Raw genomic sequence first — 22,908 nt, forward strand, 5'->3', positions numbered from 1 at the left:
GACCAGAATCAAGGTGCAGATTTAACTTTACTAAAAAAAAAAAAAGTGCTCACTTATACCACTACCAGCAGCAGCAGCAGCAGCAGCAGCAGGAGCAAACAGGGGCCTTCCCGATGCTACCGGATGGTGTCCCCACACAAGCGCCCTGACCTGACCGGGCTTTAGGAGATTTCCATACCGGGAATTTCTGGGAGCTCCTGATGCAGGGGAAGCAGCCTGCAGTCTCTGGTTCCAGACCTCCTACATCACTGGGTGTGGCCAGGGGCATATATGCCTGACAGCACAGGGTCACAGAAGCACAGAGAGCAATCTGGGCTTCTCTACCCAGAGCTGGGAGTCCTCACAAACCTCATTATTCATTGCTCTTCCTCACTCCTCCCCATTTTTTTAAAACTATTTCAGCGGGATGCGTTGTTTCATTCTCATGCATGCCTAGACAGTGCTTTATCCATATCCATCCTCATTTATGCCCTCCATTGGTTTTTCCCCTGCCCCTGGTACTTGAGTCTAATTCCTGTCATTTATTTATTTTTTTCCAGTTTTAATTGTACAAAAGGATTTCACCACAGTATTTCATATGCATAAAATATAATTTAGAGCAAGGCACCAGAGGCTCATGCCTGGAATCCTAGTTACTCAGAAGGCTCTGCTTTGAAGATCACAGTTTAAAGCCAGCCTAGGCAGGAAAGTCTGTGAGACACATCTCCAAAAAGCTATTCCCTTCAAACAGTTGGAAGTGGAACTTTGGCTCAAGTGGTAGAGCACTAGCCTTGAGCAAAAAGAAGCTCAGAGACAGCGCCCAGGCCCTGAACTAAAGCCTCAGAACCAGTACCAGAATATATACATAATTTAATCAGTTTAACCCCCCTTTATTGACTTTTCTTTGCCTGATCTCCCAGCTAGCCTGTTGTTCAACAGCTTTTAGTGAGATTGCTTATGCCATATGTAAACATAGGACTATTTCAGGACTATTGTCCTCTATGATTCCTGCCCTTATGGCTTGTGCTAGATGCTTACTACTGTGAAGCAGATGACCGCTTAGAAATGGCATACAATAGCAGACACCACAGGATGCCAGCAGTTCACCTCTACAATCCTAGCTACTCAGGAAGTTGAGAGCTGAGGGTCTCAGTTTGAAGCCAGCCTATGCAGAATAAACCAAAAGACTCCATCTCTAATTAACCAGGGGAAAATCTAGAGCCATGGTTTAAGTGGTAAAGCACCTGCCATGAGCAAGCAAGCAAGCAAGCAAGCAAGCAAGCAGAGTCACACTGTGAGGCCCCATACTAGCAGATGGGTGTGGTGAGACAGAACATCTGCATGGAGGGTGTGCTGGAACAGAGCTATTCTCTTCACTGCATCTAGGAAGTAGTGAGCCAGACAGAGAGGAGGAACCTTGGACAAGAGATAGCCCCAAAGATCATGCCTTCAGCAACCTGCTTCCTCCATCTAGCCCATCTTGTAAAGTTTCCTCATCTCTCAATAGGGCCATGAAATAATGAATCCATCAGTGCATTTGTCTATTGCTTGTATCAGAGCTCTCATCATCCAATCACCTCTCAAGGAATGGACTTCATATGCTTCCAACACATGAACTTGTTTTATTTTTTTGGGGGGGGGGTACTTTATGTACAAATCATAACAAGATTTCTCAGAGTTGCAGTCAGATGTAGGCCAACCTTTCCTTCTTTCTCTCTTTCTTTCTGTTGGTTGTGAGGCTTGATATCAGGGTCTGAGTGCTGCCCCTAAGCCTCTTCATGCTCAAGGCCAGCACTCTATGACTTGAACCACTGTACCAAGTGGTCCAACTGGATATAAGAGTCTCATGGGGACTTTTCTGCCAGGGATGGCTTTGAACTGCAATCCGCAGATCTCAGCCTCCTGAGTAGCTAGGATTACAGGCCTGTGCCATCTGTGCCCAGCAAGGCCAGGCTTTTGAATCTGAAAGCTTGATAAAGAATTCTCTGGGAGTTTCAGTTTGCTCATTTGTAAAGTATAGATGATCAGAGAATTTTCTTCAGGGAGTTGTTAGAGGATTAACAAAATAAGAGTGGCATGCCACAGACACCAGCTGCCTGCTCCAGTATCAGCTCTTCCCCTGAAATGGAAACTCCAGTATTCGGACTACATTTCCCATTTTAAAAACAATCCAGTTTGCCCTAGCTTCATTCCAGCCATTGCTGCAAGCTGCTCCAACACCCCAACAATCAATGGCAAGGTGCCTTTTCCAGGATGGTGACCCACGTGCACATTGCATCCCCCTCTGGCTCTACAGTGATTAAGAAGAAACAGCAAGATGTGCGTGGCATCTTAGAAGCCAACAAAATTGGATTTGAAGAGAAAGATATTGTAGCCAATGAAGAGAACAGAACGTGAACGAGAGAAAATGTACCTGAAAACAGTCATCCAACAACAGGTCAGCCCCTGCCGCCTCTGGTTTTCAGTGAAAGCCTTGTGGATATGATGACTTCTTTGAAGCTCAAGAAAATAATGCAGTATATGCCTTTTTAGGATTGACAGCTCCACCAGGTTATAAGGAGGCAGAAGCTCGGGCAAAGAAGCAAGCATAAATATTCAGCGTTTTGCCATCAGCACCTTGAAAAATGAGTCTTCTTTGCTTTTTAAAGTGCCAAAAGTGGGGCTGGGAGTTTGGCTTAGTGGTAGAGTGCTTGCCTAGCATGCACTAAGACCCGGGTTCGATTCCTCGGTACCACATACACAGAAAAAAGCTGGAAGTGGTGCTGAGGCTCAAATGGTAGAGCTCTAGCCTTGAGAAAGTCCAAGGACAGTGCTCAAGCCCTGAGCTCAAGCCCTGAGCTCAAGCCCAGGTCTGGCAGAAAAAAAAAAAGTGGCAAACATATCTTGGCTTCAAAAGAACCAGGCTTAATGTTGCTGGTTGGTTTCTCACATGCAAACGATCAAAATGAATACATAATTAAAATGTGAACACTTTGGCAAAATGAGTGGGTGATGAACATAATATCTTAAATAAATATCAGAACAGAATAGAATAGAATAGAAATAGCCTCATTATCTTCGAAGGCATTTTATGTACTTCAGTGATTTTTTTTGATATTCCTATTGCAGCTTAAATAAAAACTACACCTACACATTGAATTTAAAGGAGAAAGGCTCTGCTTCCTAAAGTACCTTGTTAACTTGAGTGACCAAAAACATGGACCTTTTAAATTTGGTATTTCTATGAATAAAGTGTACTTGCAAATTATGTGTATGGTAGATTACACATTAAGATTTCTTACAATGATTATGACATAACTCTTTGCTTTCTTTCTTTCTTTTGTCAGGGTAATACATTCACCAGGTAGTAGGTGCATTACTTCTCACACATTGATACCCTTTTTCATGTTTTTATCCCTGTTTCCCTCCCCCCACCCATCCCAAAAATCTTGTTTTATCCCCTTCCCTTTCCTATTTCAAACAAACAAATAAACATATATACAATATACCAGGTAACAATGTTAGATACAGTAACTATGAGATTAACCAAAGGACAAAAAAAGAGAAGAGAAATAACATAGTACATTAAGAACAACCATCATATAAGATGAAGCTCTTGTTTCTGTATCCTAGAATCCTTTCATTTAGTCTCATACTGTATGACCTCATGTACCTAGGTAGGTATTGTAATCCTCTGCTAGGAGAGTCCTAGATGTGTACTAATGATTACCAATGAGGGAAACCATTGAGCTTATGTTCCTTTGGGTCTGGCTTACTTCACTTAATATGATTTTTTCCAAGTCTTTCCATTTGGGGCAATGCCATTCTTTCTGATGGCTGCGTAGAATTCCATTATGTTTAAGTACCACATCTTCTTGATCGATTCTGAGGGGCATCTCGGTTAGTTCCATAGCTTTGCTATGGTGAATAGTGCTGCAATGAACATCGTTGTGCTAGTGGCTTTAGTATGCCCTTGTTTCTGGTCATTTGGATAAATGCCAAGGAGTGGAATTGCTGGTGCATAGGGAAGCTCTATGTTTAGTCTTTTGTGGAATCACCATACTGCTTTCCATAGTGTTGAATGAGTTTTCACTCCCACCAACAGTGTAGTAGTGATCCCTCCTGGTCACATTGCTGCCAGCATCTGTTGTTACTAGATTTCTTGATCCTGGCCATTCTAACTGGAGTGAGGTGGAATCTCAAAGTTGTTTTGTTTTGCATTTCTTTTATAGCCAGAGAAGGACATTCCCAATTCTTTTGTAGAAGAAACTTCTTCATACTGAAACGTATGTTTTCTGGGTCCCTCTATATGCCCTTCCGTTGCACATTAAGTGATTAGAATAGATGGCATCTCATAAAAGGCAATAACTTCATTAGCTTTAGAAGTCCCTTCCTTAGTTCCACAGCTATGATGGAATTATGTTTTTAAATTATTTACTTTGTTGAAATGGGCATTATAAAAATATATGATGCTATTGCCCAAGATTTGTTTTCTTGGGATTTTGCTACAAGAAAACTTATGGTTTCTTTTTTCCCTCCATGTTTAAATACAGTTTGTGATCATAAATGCCACTGTGCCTTTTCATTTCAGGTTAAGGATCTAAGTGTGGTTACATGAAACTAAGTAGAGTATCTATGTTCTATTCCTCTCTATTCATCATATACATCAGTATCAAGTAAAAGAGCAACTGTTAAAATATTTTCAAGACTTCCCCAAACACAATAAGTATGGCCTAAATCACTGATGCAGAAATGTACATTGATTCCATGCTACACTTTAAAAAATAAATAAACACCTTTGTCTTTATCCTATCTGTTGTTTGCAAATCTATATTCCACAAATAAAACATGTAATGAAAACATGGCTTTATTTATTGGATTCTAACTTGATGTGATGCTTTCAAATAAACTCAATATTTTTAGAAATGGAAAAAAATCAGTTTTAGTTTGAGGACTTATTATAAAGGTAGTGTTCTGACATGAAATCTACTTATTTTTATTGTTATTATAAAGGTGATGTATATAGTTATATAAATCAAGTAAAAAGTACACTTTTTTTCTTCTTTCATCCTGAGGATATGGGGCTTGAGTTCTGGGCTTAGGCACTGTCTCTGAACTCTTTAGCTCAAGGTTACCTCTTTACCAATGAGCCACATCACCACTTCCCATTTTCTGGTGGTAAATTGGAGATAAGGCTTTCATGGGGACTTTTGTGCCCAGGCTGGCTTTGAACCAAGATCCTCAGACCTCAGACTCCTGAGTAGCTAGGATTACAGACAGGCATGAGCCACCGGCACCGGCTCAAAAAATACATTTCATTTTGGACAATATCAACCCCTCTCTAGCTCTCTCCCCGTTACATCTACTTTTTACTTAATTAACTAACTAATTAAGCTGGTCCTGGGGCTTGAACTCATGGCCACTTAGTTCCTGAGCTTTTTTTTTTTTTTTGGTCATGTGGCTTGAATTGGGCCTGGGAGCTGTCCTTGAGCCTTCAGCTCAAGGCTACCACCTACCTTCCTTGAGCCATGCTCCACTTCCCATTTTCTAGAGGTTAATTGGAGACAAGAGTCTCAGGTCCTTTTGTGCCCCAGCTGGCACTGAACCTTGATCCTCAGATCTCAGCCTCCTGAGTAGCTAGGATTACAGGTGTGAGCCACCACACCCAGCTTTTTTTTTTTTTTTTTAACTCAATGCTAGCACTCTACCTCTTGAGCTAGAACCATACTTCCAGTGTTTGGTAGTTAAGCTTCAAATTGCAATCCTCAGATCTCAGCCTCCCGTGTAGCTAGAAATTCAGTGTGAGCCACTAGCACGCAGCTAAATGTAGTTTTCATTATTAGGCAATGTAGACAATGTGCGGCTTAGAAGTGCCTGTCACTGAGCTTCAGATAGGGTCTGATCCCTAATACAAGCCTGTGTTTTTTATCTTAGGTGGCCCTTGACTGGTAAATCCTGGCATTCTTCAGCTGTGGCTGCCTTGGCCACTAAGTGTCACCAGTGCGCCTCCAGTCCACTGAGAGACAGAGACAAGGTCTGGAAACAAACCCGGGAGCCAGAGGTATAGCAAGAAGTGGGTCTCCTGAGTGAGTGGAACATGAACTCACCGCTGTATTAGAGGTAAGTGATCAAGTGCTGTGTGGGAGAAGTGACAGCAAATCAGGTGGGACATTTTCCACGTGAATTCTATACATCTTGTCCTGTTGTGCTAAGAGAATACTCTGTCTTCTTCCTACTGAAAGCAATGGCTTTTGGGATACCTGCAGCCCATTCTCTGGTCCTCGTGTACCTCAGAGCCAACGAAGAAGGAAGGAAGGAGGGAGAGAGGGAGATAGGGAGGGAGGAAAAGAAGGAAGGAAGGAAGGAAGGAAGGAAGGAAGGAGCGAGTGGGTGTCAGTGCTCAACCCACAGTGCTTCATCTTTGAAGTCATCTAAGGTTTCTCAAGAGGAAAAAGTGGGCCTAGGATTTTGGCCTAGTGGTAGAGTGCTTGCCTAGCATGCACGGAGACCTGGGCTCGATTCCTCAGTACCATATACATAGAAAAGCCAGAAGTAGTGCTGTGGCTCAAGTGGTAGAGCTCTAGCATTGAGGAAACTCCAAGGACAGTGCTCAGGCCATGAATTCAAGCCATACGACTGGAAGGAGAAGGAGGAGGAGGAAGAAGAAGAGGAGGAGGAGGAGGAGAAGGGGGAAGGAGACTTATTTCGGAGAATGTAGTTGTCTGGTAGCACAGTGTGTAGAAAGGGCCTAAATAGGGCAGGGAGTAGAGTGCTCACCTAGCATGCATGAAGCTCTGGGTTCAATTCTTCTGTACTACATACATAGAAAAAGCCGACAGTGGCTCTGGTGGTAGAGCTCTAGTCTTCAGAAAAAAGTGTCCAATGACAGGGCCTAGGCCCTGAGTTCAAGCCCCAGGATTGGCAAAAGGGGGGGGGGGGCTTAAATGCTTGCTAAGTGACTGAGTGCTTGATTGAGAGTTATTAATATGGATGGGGAAGGCCTACATTTTCTTTCTAGGTGGGGAAAGTTAGAGTGCCATCTTCCTTGCAATGGGTGATAGGCAATTTCATGTCAATTCAGCAGATCATATTTGGTTAAATATTATTCTAGGTGCTTCTGTGAGGTGTGGATGAGTTTGGATGACTTTGAGTTAAGTAGATTGCCCTCCACAATATGGGTGGGTCTCATTCAATTAATTGAAGCCCTAAACCAGCCAACCTTGAACCAACCAATCAACCAATCAGAAAACAGGCCTTTCCAGCCGAGGACTAGCAGACTTCTTCAGTCACACCTGCTGTTTTAGGTCTTGCTTCTCAGTCTGGAATATCAGTTCTCCTTGGTCTCCAGTCTTCTGGCCATAACAAGAAATTACCTCATAGAGCCAGGCACCGGTGGTTTACGCCTGTAATCCTAGCTAATCAGGAGGCTAAAATCTGAGGATTGAGGTTCAAAGCCAATCTGGGCAGGAAAGTCCATGAGACTCTTATCCCCAATTAACCACCAGAAAACTCCAAGTCGTCCTGTGGCTCAAACTGGTAGATCAGTAGCCCCATGCAAATACACTCTGGGGCAGTGCTTAGGCCCCGAGTTCAAGCTTCATGACCAACAATAAACAAACAACATCCTTTGCTCTTCTGTGTATCCTGCCAGTCCCTCTGCAGATTCAAGACTTGCCAGTTTCCATAATCCTGAGTCAATTCCTTCTAATCAATCTCCTTCTCTGTCTCTACACCTTCTGCTGGTTCTGTTTCTCTGGTGAACCTTCACGTAACTAACTAGTTTACAGTTTCAAGGTACCTGGGACAGAAATCCAGCCCAGCCAGTACTAAAGTCCCCAGTAGATGCTCACCCATGCTTACTTCTCAGTGCTCACAGTTAAACATTAACTAAGCAGCAAAGGGGAGGAAGACTTCCTCTACCATACTGGGAAATCCCTTGGCCAGTTTACCAACTTTTCCCAGTGTAAATGCCATGTAATGGGTCACATGATTTCTATAATGTCAATGCTTTCACCTGTTTTCAGTCTCCGGCGCCTTGCAGGGAGAGACCTAGGGCCTTTTGTTCCCTGTCGCTAATTGCTTGCAGGTGGGTGAGAGTGGGAAGCAGTTCATGCTCTTCTTCTCCTCATCAATAGTCTTTATTAAGCCACACGTGTATTTGGAGCCTGAGCGCTGAGGGAGTGGGAACTTTACACTTCTCCAGGTACATGAGACTCGGCACAGTGCTTCTTACCAATTGGTAGCAATGAGTGGGATTATTTTTAGCCTATTTGAAATCCTTCTAGTCCCTAGTGCACTTTTAAAATCTAGAATGCTTTGCAATTATTTTCTTTTTTTTTAAATTTTTTTATTGTAATTAGTAAAAGGGTTACATGATATTTGCCAGATAGAAGGTGCATTAATTCACATACATTGATACCCTTTCACATGTCTTGCTACCCATTTCCCTCCCCCCCACACCCCCCACCCGTCTTGGTTTTCCCCCCTTCCCTATCAAATTTCAAATATCCAAATGCAAATAAATTCAATATATCAGATAACAAAGTGAGATACTATACCAATATGAGATAACCAAGGGACAGCAAAGGAGATGAGAGACAACATAGTACATTAAGGACAACAATTATTCATTATATGGCTTTTGTTTCAATATCCTGGAGGTTCTTTCAATTAGCTTCACATTATATGGCCTTATGTATCAAGATTTTGCTCTATTGCGCTTTGCAACTATTTTCATGCTTTCTCCCCATGCCTAGTGCATGCTATAATAAAAGTTCACACTATTGCATTTTGGTCACTTCAACATACTATTTTCATGACTCAGAGCATGCTCTATGTATTAGTTCTCAGAACTGAATGCAAGATCCCAGGAGATTATGAGTGTCAGAGGTTAAAGCGATATCTATTCATTATCTGCTAGTTCTGCACATTGAAGTTGGGCATGGTGGAGCTGGTTGCTCTGCTCTGGTCTTAGGATACTTATATCAAGGTGTCAGCCCAGCTACTTCTTCTCCCTTGTAGGCTCATTCTGTTTGTTAGAAAGGTTCAATTCTGGGGGTAGAGGGTTTGAGATCCTGATTACTTGCTGGCTGGGAGCAAAGGACTGCTCTCACTTCCTGTGGCCAGGCTCAGATCCTCCCTGTGCAGCTTTCTCCATAGACTTCTCATTCATGCTCTGAGCATCTCGTGGCTAAGAGTCAATCCCTCAGGGTTCAGCTGCTTAGGGCAAGCTAAGTAGGATAATCAACTTTTCATTACTTCAGTGTCAACTGATTAGGGACCTCAATTACATTGGAAAAAATCCTTCTGACATAATGTAACAAGCATAGGAGTTAATGTCCAATATATTCACAAGTTATACTTGCAACCATAGAAATGATTTTTTTGGGGGGGGGATTAGGGTCATAAGGCTTAAACTCAGGGTCTAGGCGTGGTCCCTAAGATTCTGTACTCAAGGCTATTGCTTTACCACTGAGAGCCACAGTTCTACTTCCTGTTTTCTGGTAGTTAATTGAAGATAGGAATCTCGGGGACTTCCTGCCCAGACTGGCTTCCAGCTTGGATGTTCAGCTCTCAGACTCCTGAGTAGCTAGGTTTATAGATGTGAGCTACCTGTACCTGGAAAAAGTGATTTTTTAAAAAAAAATAGTAAAATTGGATTGAATTAAGGGCCTTGTGCTTTCTAGGCAAGTGTTCTACCACTTGAATCATGTCCTTAGCCCCCCTGCTCAGTTTTCTGAGAAGGGATTAGATGCAGGGGGATTATACATCGAGGGACAGATGACACAAGCATTACAAACTGGGTGACTGAAACTACAGAAATGTAATTTTCGGCACTCTGGAGGCCAGGAAGTTGGGAGCAGGGTCAGTTGGGCTTGTTTCTTCTGTTGGTAGGGAAGACTTTTTTCCACTCCTTTCCCTACTCCAGGTGCTTTGCTGAGGATCTCTGCCCTCGTCTTCATATGTGTTTGCAAAAGCCTTGCTTCCCCCCTTTAGAAGAACACCAGTTACCTTGGATTGGGGTCAGTGCTGCTCCAGGATGAACACAAGTGAACTAGCTACATCTGCAGTGGCCCTATTGCCCAATAAAGTCACGTTCCCAGATACCGGAGATCAGGACTGGAGCATAGCAATGTGCAAGATTCAGTACCACTGAGAATGCAGTGTCTTAGAATCATTTTCAAATCATTGCTTATGGAATCTTTCTTGTGTAGTTTTTTTTTTCCTTTCATTTTGTGGGTCTTGAGGCTTGAACTCTTCAGCTCAAGGCTACCACCTCACCCTTGAGCCAGGCCCCACTTCCTGTTTTCTAGAGTTTAATTGGAGATAAGAGTCTTAGGTCCTTTTGTGCCCGGGCTGGTGTTGAACCTTGATCCTCAGATCTCAGCCTCTTGGGTAGGTAGGATTACAGGCTTGAGCTACCACACCTGATTTGTGTAGTTTTAATAACTTTATAGTACCTTAGTTAATAGGACATGACCAGGTTCATCACTTCCTACCCAGGACTCATCCCAGACTCCAAAAAGTCCTGGGCTATCTTTATTTTTTGTTGAGTGAGAAATCATATTTCAACACCAGGCCTAGGGCTAGGATGCTCACTGTTATTAGTACTTGCCAAAGGACAGTGATGGGCTTGCAAATTAGAAGAGGAGTAAGAGTTTTTCTCTGCAGATGGCACACAGCACACAAGGCCATGCTCTGCTTTCCCAGAAGCCCTTCCTTCCTTCCTTCCTTCCTTCCTTCCTTCCTTCCTTCCTTCCTTCCTTCCCTCCCTCCCTCCCTCCTTCCCTCCCTCTTTCAATCCCTCCTTCCTATCTCCACTCACAAGTTGTATAGTTCACTTTCTTCAGTGTCCAGTGAGAGCCACTGCTGTACTTCTTCATGCTTTTCCCCTCAAGTTCTGTATCCTCCCCAAGGATGTATGTCCTCTTCTGAGGACATACACTTGGGTATATTATACATAAGGAAAAAAAGATGAAATCAGCAAAAAACAAAGATTATACACTAAAAGAAGAAAAATGCAAAAAGAAGAGAGGTCTCTGGTTTTCTTATCTTGGAGTTTGTTTTGATATGTATATTATTTTATATAAATATGATGAGGCACTTTGGTATCACATCTTTTTTTTTTTTTTTGCCAGTCCTGGGGTTTGAACTTAGGGCCTTGGCCTCAGTGTCCTTGGATATGTTTTGCTTAAGGCTAGCACTCTGCCACTTGAGCCACAGCACCACTTCTGGCTTTTTCTGAGTATGTGGTACCAAGGAATTGAACCCAGGGCTTTGTGCCTGCTAAGCCCTCAACCACTATGCCACACTCCTGGCTTTGTTTTATTCTTTCTAATGTCTGTGTAAAATTCCATCATGTATAGGTATCACATTTTCTTTTTTGGATCTATTCATCTGAGCATCTGGGCTGTTGTGAATAGTGCAGCAATGAACATGGATGTGCAGGTGTCTTTATCATATCTTGGCTCTTAAGGTTTTGGGTAGATGCACAGGAGTGGTATGGCTGGGCCTTAGGAAAGATCTATGGTTTTTTTTTCCAGTCCTAGGGCTCGAACTCAGGTCCTGAGCACTGTCCGTGGGCTTTCTCAAGGCTTTAGAGCTCTACCACTTGGGCCACAGCACCACTTCTAGTTTTTCCTGTATATGTGGTACTGAGGAATTGAAGCCGAGTCTTCCTGAATGCTAGACAAGTACTCTACTACTAGGCCATGCTCCTGGCCCTCACTGGAGTTCTTTATGTAGAAGTGCTGTGACTTTTTTTTTTTTTTTTTGAGGGCGGTGGTGGTCAGGACAAGGGCACTGTCCCTGAGCTCTCTTGCTCAAGGAGAGTGCTCTACCACTTTGAGCCACAGATCTACTTCAGGCTTTCTGATGGTTAATTGGAGCTAAGAGTCTCCTGGACTTTCTTGCCCAGGAAAGCTTAGATTATGGCTTTGAACCATGATCCTCAGATCCCAGCCTCCTGAGTAGATATGATTACAGATGTGAACCAGCAGTGCTTGGTGTGCTATGTCTTTTATCCCCTTCCAACCTCTTCCCCAGTACTGCAGCTTGATTTTTGACCTCAGGGCCTCATATTCTTGCTTAGCATTTTTTTTCCTCAAGGCTGGTACCCTGTTCTATTGGAAAAGACAAAGAATTATGACAAGAGCATCCAGCTGCTTGTACTAGCAGAACGGCGAGAGGAGCTTGTCAGTATTCATTTTCTAACCTTCCCCAAACTTCAAGTTTGTGCTTCTCACTCTGGAAAGAGAGCAACCAGTCTCTCTTTCTCTAAACCTGACTAGCTTGATTACTGTAAGCAAGTCTAGCAGTAGATAAACGTCAAGTGATCTCTCTCTCCCACACAAAATGAACAGTGTTTCATCTCAAAAGAAGTCTTCTGAGCTAAGCAATGAGGTCTTCTAAAGAAGAGAAAAAAGATGGACATGCAAGTTGCTGATTATGTTCCTGTATCTCTGGGCTCCTCTATGTCAGCTATGTACCCCAGTTTTGCAGATAAGCTAATTGTGTGATTGTGGCAGGTTATTTCACATTCTCTGTCCTCATTTTCATAACTGAGATAACAAGTGTTCATTCATCTCACGGGGATATTATAGACTATGAGATTGGGCAGTGGGTCTCAAATGTGGCCAAATATTTGAGTCATTGGAGGAATTTCCTATGTCCCAGTGCTATGAAATACCTAGATTAATTAAATAAAAATTTATTTGTGGGGGAGCCAGCCATTAATAATGATTTCCCTATGTATTTCCAATGTCCAGCCAAATATGAGAGATAGTAAGAGAGTCTTTATAATAGATACTCAGTGAGCAACAGCTGCTTTTCTTAATACAATTAAAGATTGACAAAGAGTCTTTTTGATTTAATGGGCTGCTCAAACTAAAGATTTACTCCCTTCCAAATTGTTATTATTTTTGATTTTTCCATCTAACAGTGACTCGGATTTACTTCATGCTAGGTTCTGTGCCAAAGATCCCCTTTCTATCTGAAAGCCAAAAAAATCATATTACCATTAAGATGAAATTCAAGATCATTGTGACAATCTGGTTTCCTGTCCTCTTTCCATTGCTTGCCGAGGCACATGTGCTGGTAAGCCCTAGCCACTGGATGTGACTTAGAGCCACTCTATGGCCTTCTGTGTCTCCGTGTCCTTCCTGGTACTCTCCCTGTTGCCTAACATGCCCTTCCCTTTCATTTCTCTCCGCTCTCCCATCTGGTCTACCTTATAGGGTAGAATTCCCAAGGCAGGACCTGGAGAGCAGATGGGTACCCAGCATTGACTGGCAGCCCCACTCCTCTCATAAGCAAGCAACCAGTGACCTCTCAGTCTCAGAATTCCTCCAGCATCCTGCATTGGGATAAGGATCAGTTTTGAAAGTCCCTTTCTGCTGGAGGGCTAGAGCCTCTTTTCTCTCTCATGCTTCACTCAGATCAGTCAGGCTTCCTTTTCTTTCTCCTGCTTATTTGGCTTTTTTTTTTGTTGTTGTTCTAGGACCCCCATGTAGCTGTGTCCTAGGACATCTCCAAGAGAGAGAACAACCACCACCTTCCTCTTCCTCCCCTCCCTTCCTCCCCCTCCTTCCCCATCCTCCCCCTTCTCCCCCCCCTCCTCCTCTCCTCCTCTTCCTCCTCTCCTCCTCTTCCTCCTCTCCTCCTCCTCCTCTACTCCTCTCTTTCTGCTCCCCCTCCTCCTCCTCCTCCTCCTCCTCCTCCTCCTTCCCCCCCCTCCTCCTCCTCCTCCTCCCCTCCTCCTCCTCCTCCTTCTCCTCCTCCCCCCCCTCCTCCTCCTCCTCCTCCTCCTCCTCCTCCTCCTCCTCCTCCTCCTCCTCCTCCTCCTCCTCCTCCTCCTCCTCCTCCTTCTTCTTCTTCTTCTTCTTCTTCTTCTTCTTCTTCTTCTTCTTCTTCTTCTTCTTCTTCTCCTTCCTCGTCTTCTTCTTCCTCGTCTTCCTTGTCTTCCTCTTCTTCCTCTGCTTCTGTGGTTCTCTGGTTATCAAGAATTCCTCTACCCTTTCTACCACCAGAAACCACAGTGCACATATCCATATATGTGACATGCTCATGGCCTCTTTAAACCCCTTCCTCTGAGAGATCATTGCTGACCCAAAGAAGACAGAATAGTCTGTATCTTCCTTTATGAGTAGTTTCAGAAGACATGGAGTACATTATCATAAGTCAATGAGAAAAGAACCTTAGGGGTAAATTATAACATATACACAATGGGTTCTATCCAACTGGAGACCTAACATATAAATTAATAAAGATTTCACAATTAGCATAGCAGAGACAATTGGTAGCAAACTCAGTGAATTATTACATAGCAAATAATAGCATAGCCAGTTGTCATGTTGGCAAGTTATATTAAATAGATCCCATTCTGTGTACAATGACTTTAATAGTTCATGAAAATAAAATATAGTAGCACATATATATGATGATATTCTCTCACTTGTTAAAATTGGTTTCTGATTCCTTCATATAACCCATACCCACATCCCAGGCTGGAGCCCTGAATTTTACTAGGTATACATGTACTTGGCTCTCTTATGAACAGCAGAGGGGTGGCCACCAGAATCTGAGGATGGCATTCGGACATACTTGGACACCACACTCTGTTTTATTCAACCCCCATTTATGATCCACAGAAGATGCAGACAATAATTCTGCAGACAGAAACAAACTATAGAGTTCATTTCGGTCATGTGAAGGGTCTATGCTTCAGGGCTATTCTGCAGATTAAAGAGGCAATTCTAGAAAATGCAGTTTCATAGAGAATTTTTTAAATTGTTTGGGTCTTTTACAGAACCATATGCATGTGTCCAGGGTATCCAAACTCATTTCCATTAACATAGACATTGTTGTTGTGACAAAGGCAGAGTTCTAAAACATTCTTTGCTCTGCAGCTCCAAGAATGATGTTGGATTCCACAGTTCACCAAACAATGATAAAGGGCAATCATTGAATAGTAATGTGAGTTTGTTCACTTCTTCCTTCCCCTCTCTTTCTTTTTCTTTTTTTTGCCAGTCCTGGGCTTAAACTCAGGGCCTGAGCACTGTCCTTGGATTTTTCTCAAGGCTAGAGCTCTACCACTTGAGCCTCAGCACCATTTCTGGCTTTTTTCTATGTAAGTGGTACCAAGGAATTGAACCCGGGTCTTCGTGCATGCTAGGCAAGCACTCTACCACTAGGCCAAACTCCCAGACCCCCCCCCCCTCTTTCTTTTCTTTCATGGTACTGGTCTTGGAATTCAAGGCATTTCCCTTGCTTGACTTGCTTACTGAGCTAGTGTTATACCACTTGAGACAGGCTTCCAGCATTGCTTGTTTACTGGTTACTTTGGAGATGGTTTGTAATAAACTTTTCTGTCTCTGCTGGCTCTGAACTGTGATCCTTGGATTTTAGCCTACCAAATAGCTATAATTATAGGTGTGAGCTTTCTTATTCCTTTCTTTAAGCCATTTATTCAATATTTATTTACTGAATCTCATACTAAGCATTAGGTACTAGATGTTGAAAATATAAAGACAAAATACAACCTCTTCCTGTACTAGCTCTTGCTCCATAATAAGCATCCCCCAAGTGGGTGGCTTAAAATAAAAACCATTTAGCTTATGATGTTCTGGGGTAAGGATTTTGACTGGGCTACTCTTCTGCTTTTAGGTGAGCTTACAGGAGATCTGTAGCCTATTGCTGGGTCAGTTAGGACTAGCTGGACTAGGAAACTCAGCTGGAATGGCTAATCTCTGCCCTGCACACTCTCTCCTTGAGCAGGGCAGTGTGGGCTCACTCAATTTGGTGGCTGGATGGATTCAAGAACACAGTGGAAACAGATCAGGCTTTTTACTTTCATGTGCTTCATGAAGACAGAGCCTTTCTAGGTAGGCCAGGGCAGTCTCAAACTTGTGATCTTGTTTCTGCCTTTGGATTGCCATCACAGGTGTGTCCCACTCTGCTCCTCTGAACATCTGGTGATAGTCATTCCCAAGAATCTTAGAAACAAGCAGACCATCATAGTGGCCAATTGGGACAATGGATCTAGTGTGTTGCCCTTTAGGAACTCACATCTAGTCAGAGAGACAGAAAATTGTGACACACTGGTAAGAAGATATTCCTCCCTCTACATAGCTCTACCTCTAGAAGTAACTTTTTTTCCCTTAAATTCTTACATCATGGTGAAATAGGAATAGTTGGTGCCATCTTGGTCATGTGGTAGATGATAAGGACTTTTTTTTTTTTGCCAGTTCTGGGGCTTGAACTCATGGCCTAGGCACTGTCCTTGGACACTTTTTTTTTTGCTCAAGGCTAGTGCTCTGCCACTTGAGCCACAGCACCATGTGAGTATGTGGTACCGAGGAATCAAACCTGGGGCTTCGTGCATGCTAGGCAAGCACTCTACCACTAGGCTACACTCCTGGCCCTTGGATTTTTTTTTTTTAACCAGTCCTGGGGCTTGAACTCAGGGTCTGGGCACTTTCCCTGAGCTTCTTTTGCTCGAGGCTAGCACTGTACCACTTGAGTCATAGTGCCACTTCTGGCTTTCTCTGTTTATGTGATACTGAAGAATTGAACCCAGGGCTTCACGTATGCAAACACTGCCATCAAGCCACATTCCCAGCCCCCAAGTAATTTTTATACAGATGGTCAGGCTCACTCTCTGAGGACCATTGCCTTAATTTCAAAGAAAGTTTTTGTTTTACAAAGCTTGAAATATAAATTAGACTTGCTGAAATTGTTTTGGGAAGAGGTGAGATGAGAGAAAAAAGTGACCAGATGAAGAGACTGAATGGAATGTAGTGTAAATCAATGGAAATGTAGTGATGAAATCCTTCCCTGTATAATTAATATCAACTAAAAACCAGTCCAAACTGTCCATCGCAAAAGACTTCTTTCAGGGTGTGTGTTGGGAAATCTTCTGACCCATCTCTCAAATCCTATTAAAGTGTCCCAGAGGGGGCTGGGAGTTTGGCCTAGTGGGAGAGTGCTTGCCTAGTATGCATGAAGACCTGGATTTGATTCCTCTGTACCACATATATAGAAAAGCTATATACAGAAAAGTGGTGCTGTGCCTCCAGTGGCAGAGTGCTAGCATTGAGGAAAGGCCAAGCACTGTGCTTATGTGCTGAGTTCAAGTCCCAGGACCGGCAAAAAAAAAAAATGTCCCAGACCGTACTCCTCCAGGCTTTGGAGCGTTCTTGCTCAGGCCCACTCTGGGTTATGGAGCATATTCCCATTCTAATTTTCCTTTTCCTTCCCTTACATAGCTTATACTTCTCTAAAAAATGCTTTAGGACCTCAGTGACTTATGTTATTGGGAAGAAAAAGCCAACTAATTTTCTCATATGGACCAAATTTACCAGACAACTTGGGTTGTAACCCCAGTATCTCATCACCCTATGACCAAATGCCTTTCAAAGAGTCCAATTTGTACCAGAGAGAGGTGATCACAGATGTAAGCTGTGGACAGTGACATAATATGATGTTTGGTCTTGGATTGTAGAGTTACGTAAGAATACAAAGAGGATTTGAAGGCTCTAAGTTTAATTCCTTCATTTTATAGATAAAGAAATTGGGCTAAAGTATTTTCTGTAAAATGGCCAAGATGAAACTAAAACTGGGGTTATTGATTCTTTAAAATTGCTAGTCTTTTCCAGAAAGGTAGAGTGTAAAGTGTTTATCTCAACAGAGCTCTTTGGGGGCACACTGTTTTGGGTGATAGACCCAAGTGGTAAAAGGAAAGATATCCCTACGAATCTTCTTCATGTCCCTTTTCTCTTTAAAAATACATTAGAAATTACAAATCAGTCATAAACTATTGGGACTCATTGTGCTGTTTGCATACATGTGTGCAGTACAGGGCATTGATAGTGTCTGTCCTTTTCTACCCAAGTACCATGCCTCCTGGCTCCAAAGTCACTCTTCATTTCTATCTGTCTGTCCCACCTCCTTTTCCTTCTCCATCTCTAGAGTTCACTAATCTTCCTCTTGTGATTTATTGGTTCCATACATTAGTGAATGCACGTGCTGTTGTTCTGCTTTGTGTTGCTTGTTTCACTCAATGGAATGGCTTGTCATTCCATCTATATTGCTGCCCAATGAAAGGATTTCATTTTTCCCCCTATGACAGAGCAGTGTTCCATTGTGGAAACATATTACATTTTTTTTGGAATGCAAATTTGATAGATGTTTGGATATATAATCTACCAGCTATCAAGGGGTACAATCTCATTGCAGACACAGAATTAACAATTTCAATGACTTTCTTTAAATAAATAAAAGCTTATATTTCCCCACCCCCCTCACAAAATCATCACCTTTGGAACTATCCCAATTAAGCTACACATTGAATTTATGAATACAAAGTTTCTTTGTGTAAAAAAATTTTTGTCATAGTAATAAAAAAAGATAAGGCAAGACGCATTACACAGAAACCTCTGCTTGTTGTCCTCTGTGTCTTCACAGGGCCACTGGTGACTGCGACAAGAGCATAGTTTCTGCTTTTCCGCATCAAGTGTCGGGTACCTTTGCTAGGGTATGAATTCTGTCCCAGCACCCTGAAGGAAGAGGCTGCTGATGAGCCTTGAAACTCAGCTCCTTTCCCTGAGCACTTTTGTAAGGTACAAGTAGAAGAAGTCACAGTCCAGAATGGTCTGGACCACGCCAGCCACTACAGCAGAGAGATTAAAGAAGCCCAGTCAACCAGATATAAAAGGCTGGTAGGGGCCCAGGGTGGTCTCTGCCCCCCGGATCTGGCTGGTCATGAAGAATGGCCACCGACTCAAGGTGGATAGAAAAGGTTCATAGAATATCAAGAGGAGAGCAGTCGTGATTGACAAGGGACGAGAGGCCCTCCCAGGGGGCCCACCAGAAACTCCACTCGGAAGGTGTCACGACCGCCTTGAATTCCATGTAGAACAGGTACACGGTGGCCTGGGAGCAGGCGGTGCAGACAAGCTTCATAGATGTGGTACACAATGAAACAAAGGAAGCAGGAAGATCCAGTTCACGAGCGGTGAAGACCAGGGCAAACAGAAGCTGGCTTTCCTCAGGAGCATCTTCCAGACTTTCAGCAGCAGGATGACCATGGCAGCCGGGGGACAAGTCCCTGGTCAGCGGGAAGATGCTCATGTTCCCGGTGAGGCCCACATTCCCCTCCCGCCCGCCCCTGTGGAAGGGCCTCAGTGTTGGTTCCATAGTTCATGTCTTGGTCCCTCTTTCTGACAGACGTGTATAAGGAAGTCTGAAGACCCGGGGTGTGATAGATCAGGCCACAGCCAATGGGCAAGAGGAAGCAATACCTGGACGTGTCTGGCAGAGGGACTTCACAGTGAGTATTTTCTGAGCTCTGCTATGGAAATTACCCCGTGATTACCCTCTAGTCTCCCTCTGGGCAGAGACATTCCTAGAGGATACCCCGATGTTTGCCAAACTGTCATTCCCCTATAATTTTTCCCACTGCAGACAATCACCTATCCTTTATGCTAGGTATCCAAGCAGGTTTAGACCTGGATTCAGTTAAGACAGTTCCACCTGCAGACATTTTGGATGGTTTAGTTATCATGAGAGAGGAAACTGGCTTGCAATCTTGTTTCCAAGCAGATGTGTCTAAAAGCAATTCTAAAATCAGTGTCGGGGGGCTAGGGCTCACAGATGGGGATGGGAGGATTCCGAGGGGCCTCTTCTGAGAACATGCTAGAAACAGAGTCTCAGGCCTCATTTCAGACTGAATAAGAATCTTCATAGACCAGGTACGTAATTGACACGCATATGAAAGTTTTAGAAGTACTGGATTAGGAAAGTCTGCATATAGCTGAGGATTGGTGGCTCCTGTCTGTAATCTTAGGCTAAGATGGGATGGATTATTTTTCTGCCAAAGAAGAAAGAAAGGTTTGTGAGATTCCATCTCAGTGGGAGATGTTGGGTATGGTTGCATGCCCCTATCATTACAGTATGGTGGGAGCAAAAATAGGAGGCTCCTGGTCTAGGAATGTACTTAAGCAGGAAATGAGATCCTGTCTCAAAAAATAATCAGTGCAAAATCAGAGGTATCTGCTTAGCAAGAGGGAGCCCCTGAGTTCAAATGCCAGTACTGGAAAAAAGAAAAGGAAAGAAAAAGAATAAAACGAAGAAAATTCACCATATAGTACCACAACTTGAAATTGATTATATATACAAATACACATACATACATATATGTATATGGGGCTTGAACTCTGAGCCTGGGCACTGTCCCTGAGCTCTTCAGTTCAAGGCTGGCATTCTACCACTTGAGCTACAGTGCCACTTCTGGTTTTCTGGTAGTTAATTGGAGATAAGTAACAGACTTTTTTGTGCCCAGGCTGGTTTTGAATCATGATCCTCCTCTCGACTGATATTTTTAAGGTTTTCTGTGTGTTCATGACTGTTGCATTCTGGGCCTCACAGCAGGTACCAATGATTCATAATGAAGGCTCATCCTTCAAAAGTAGTTGAGTGCAGTTAAAGGCACTATACAGAGCACAGACTGGATTTGTAACTCATGCTTTCTGGCAGAGAGCTCTATTCTTATTTTGTGCTGTCTTTATTATTATTTTTTTCTTCTCTTTACTTGCTTTCATGATCCCGTGTTGCTCTGCGGTGCATCGGCTTCCAATACTCACGTTTCAGAATTCTTTCCACTCTTTTGATATGAGACAAGCCCCAAAGCTGCTTCTCCACTAACTTCCTGCTAGCTCAGGATGTTAGTGGAGGCTTTGGTTTTGCAGGATACATTGATACAGCTGTGATCGATGATTCTGCGGGAAAGGACAGGAATCTTAGGCAATTCTAAGGGCAAATAAGATGTGGAGTAGAATTGCATAGTGTATCCCATTTGCTGACAAGAGGAAGAAGTCATCTTTAGCAGGTCCTCACTTGTTCTGGGGTCTGTCTATGGAGCCCTCCACTGGACTAGGATTCTCAGTAAGTAGGCACTGAATGGCTAAGAGACAGAAGCTAATTACTCTTGCCAGTTGATCTACCCTGTTATCTTTCCTCATCATTTGCAGAAGGTAGCATATCAGTAGTCCACCATTATCCCTGAAAAGTTTATTGCTGTGGGTCACACTCAGTGGTATATCAACTTGATTGTGTCCCATTATCACTCAGATGAGCGGTGATTAGGAGAACTAAGGCAGGGTGTCTCTGGCATCTGTCAAGTGGATAAACGATAATTTCTTGGAATGGTTTCATCACCTTCACGGCTGTCACCATTCCATTAGTCAGTGGTGTGAGGAACTTCTCAGCCACCATCCCTGGCCTTTGCTGGCTGGCCTAGATTCAGAAATCTGAGTCTGTGGGATTAATTATGTTTTCTTAACTCAGACACTGTTAAAAAGAATTCTATCAGCCTTTCCATTAAGAAAAGATAAACGAGTCATATGACAAATTGCTAGCTGTGCCAACACTCCTGTGAGTTTTTCTCTCTCGAGGATTATTTTGGATGAAAATGTCTCCTAGTATAGCATTTTTAATACAAAATTTTATGATCCTCCATTGTACAATAGAAGAGCTATCAATCCTAAGTGGCTATATAACTTTAATTAAAAATAAATAGAAGGTTTAGCTGTACCATCTGCAACATTTCAAGTACTTAGTAATCCCCTGTGGCAAGTGAGAACTGCACGGGATATTTATATCACCTTTAGTTAGTGCTTTTGAATGGTTTGATGGAATTTACAACATTATTTCTGAGTCTTCTGGGCCTGCATCCAAATCTCATCTCCCCATAAGAAATGGCTAAATGACTGTGAGCAAGTCACTGGACTTCCCTGAGGACTCAGCTCCTGCATCTACAAATGAGGAATTCTTGCAGGTCACCACAGCTGTGAGGATTCAGTAAGATTGTCCTTCTGAGTCCCCCGTTCACCTTTCTCCTGCGCTTCCTATCAGATAAGCTGTTTCTCTTTACCTCTGAGCCATCTGTATCTCTGGGAGCTCAGCCTGAGCATGAAGGCCTAGCCAAGAGCAGAGACAACTATCGATCTCTTAGTGGTAGGGGAAATGTGATGTCTGGATTTCTGTCACCTGCACAGGCAGGGGAAAGACAGGTTTTATTTCTTTTTCACTCACTACTGTGTCTCACTTTTCTTTGCTTAAAGCCATTACTTGAAAGGAATAGGTAAGTTACAACCAGCATTGCGTGTTACAGGAGCTGCTGCTGCTGCTTCTTCTTCTTCTTCTTCTTCTTCTTCTTCTTCTTCTTCTTCTTCTTCTTCTTCTTCCTCTTCCTCTTCCTCTTCCCCTTCTCCTTCTCCTTCTCCTTCTCCTTCTCCTTCTCCTTCTCTTGGTTTATTTTGCTTAATACTCTGATTTCCAAATCTCATTCTTTTTTTTCTTACAATGTAATTTCATTCATTCTTTTTTTACTTGTAATTTTATTTTTTCATATATTTTTATTATAATTAATAGAAGGCTTACATGATATTTGCCAGATAGATGGTGCATTAATTTCATTTTTTCTTCTTAGGTGGTGCTCCTGGGGTCTGAACTGGTACTATTTAACATTTGATGTAGTAGTTCTCAAACTGTGGAGGTTGGTGAAAATAGGTAGAAGTGTGGAATTGCCTATATTTGAAACAAAAGTGGCCTGGTGGGGCCTCAACAAAAGCAAGCCCTTCCCAATGTTTTTTTTTTTTTTCTTTCCCATAGGAATCTGGTACCACTTGATGTGAAATGATTATTTCCTGAGCAGGACGATTAGCATTGCTGGCCTTGACCATGGCAGGAAAGATGATATAACATATGACAATTGTGGCCATGTTCACAGTATTTTTTTCATATTTTTTATTGTAATTAACAGAGGGGTTATAGTTTATATTTGCCAGTTAGAAAGTGCATTACTTCCTATACATTGATACCTCTTCTCATGTTTTTGTCCGCATTTCCCTCCCCCACCCTCTCCCCTCATCTTGTTCCCCCCTTCCCTTTCCT

At 42.9% G+C, this 22,908-nt stretch overlaps 2 pseudogenes; one reads left to right on the forward strand and one right to left on the reverse strand.

The window, feature by feature from the left end:
• The first annotated feature begins 2,232 nt into the window (after window positions 1-2,232).
• On the forward strand, window positions 2,233-2,570 carry LOC150065452 (adapter SH3BGRL pseudogene; annotated as a pseudogene).
• Window positions 2,571-18,545: 15,975 nt separating this feature from the next.
• Window positions 18,546-19,086, reverse strand: LOC150065453 (ER lumen protein-retaining receptor 2 pseudogene; annotated as a pseudogene).
• Between the last annotated feature and the right edge of the window lie 3,822 nt (window positions 19,087-22,908).

This window comes from Megascapheus bottae, chromosome 3, assembly GCF_031878675.1.
Source record: "Megascapheus bottae isolate mThoBot1 chromosome 3, mThoBot2.hap1, whole genome shotgun sequence".
NCBI classification, from domain to species: Eukaryota; Metazoa; Chordata; class Mammalia; order Rodentia; family Geomyidae; genus Megascapheus; species Megascapheus bottae.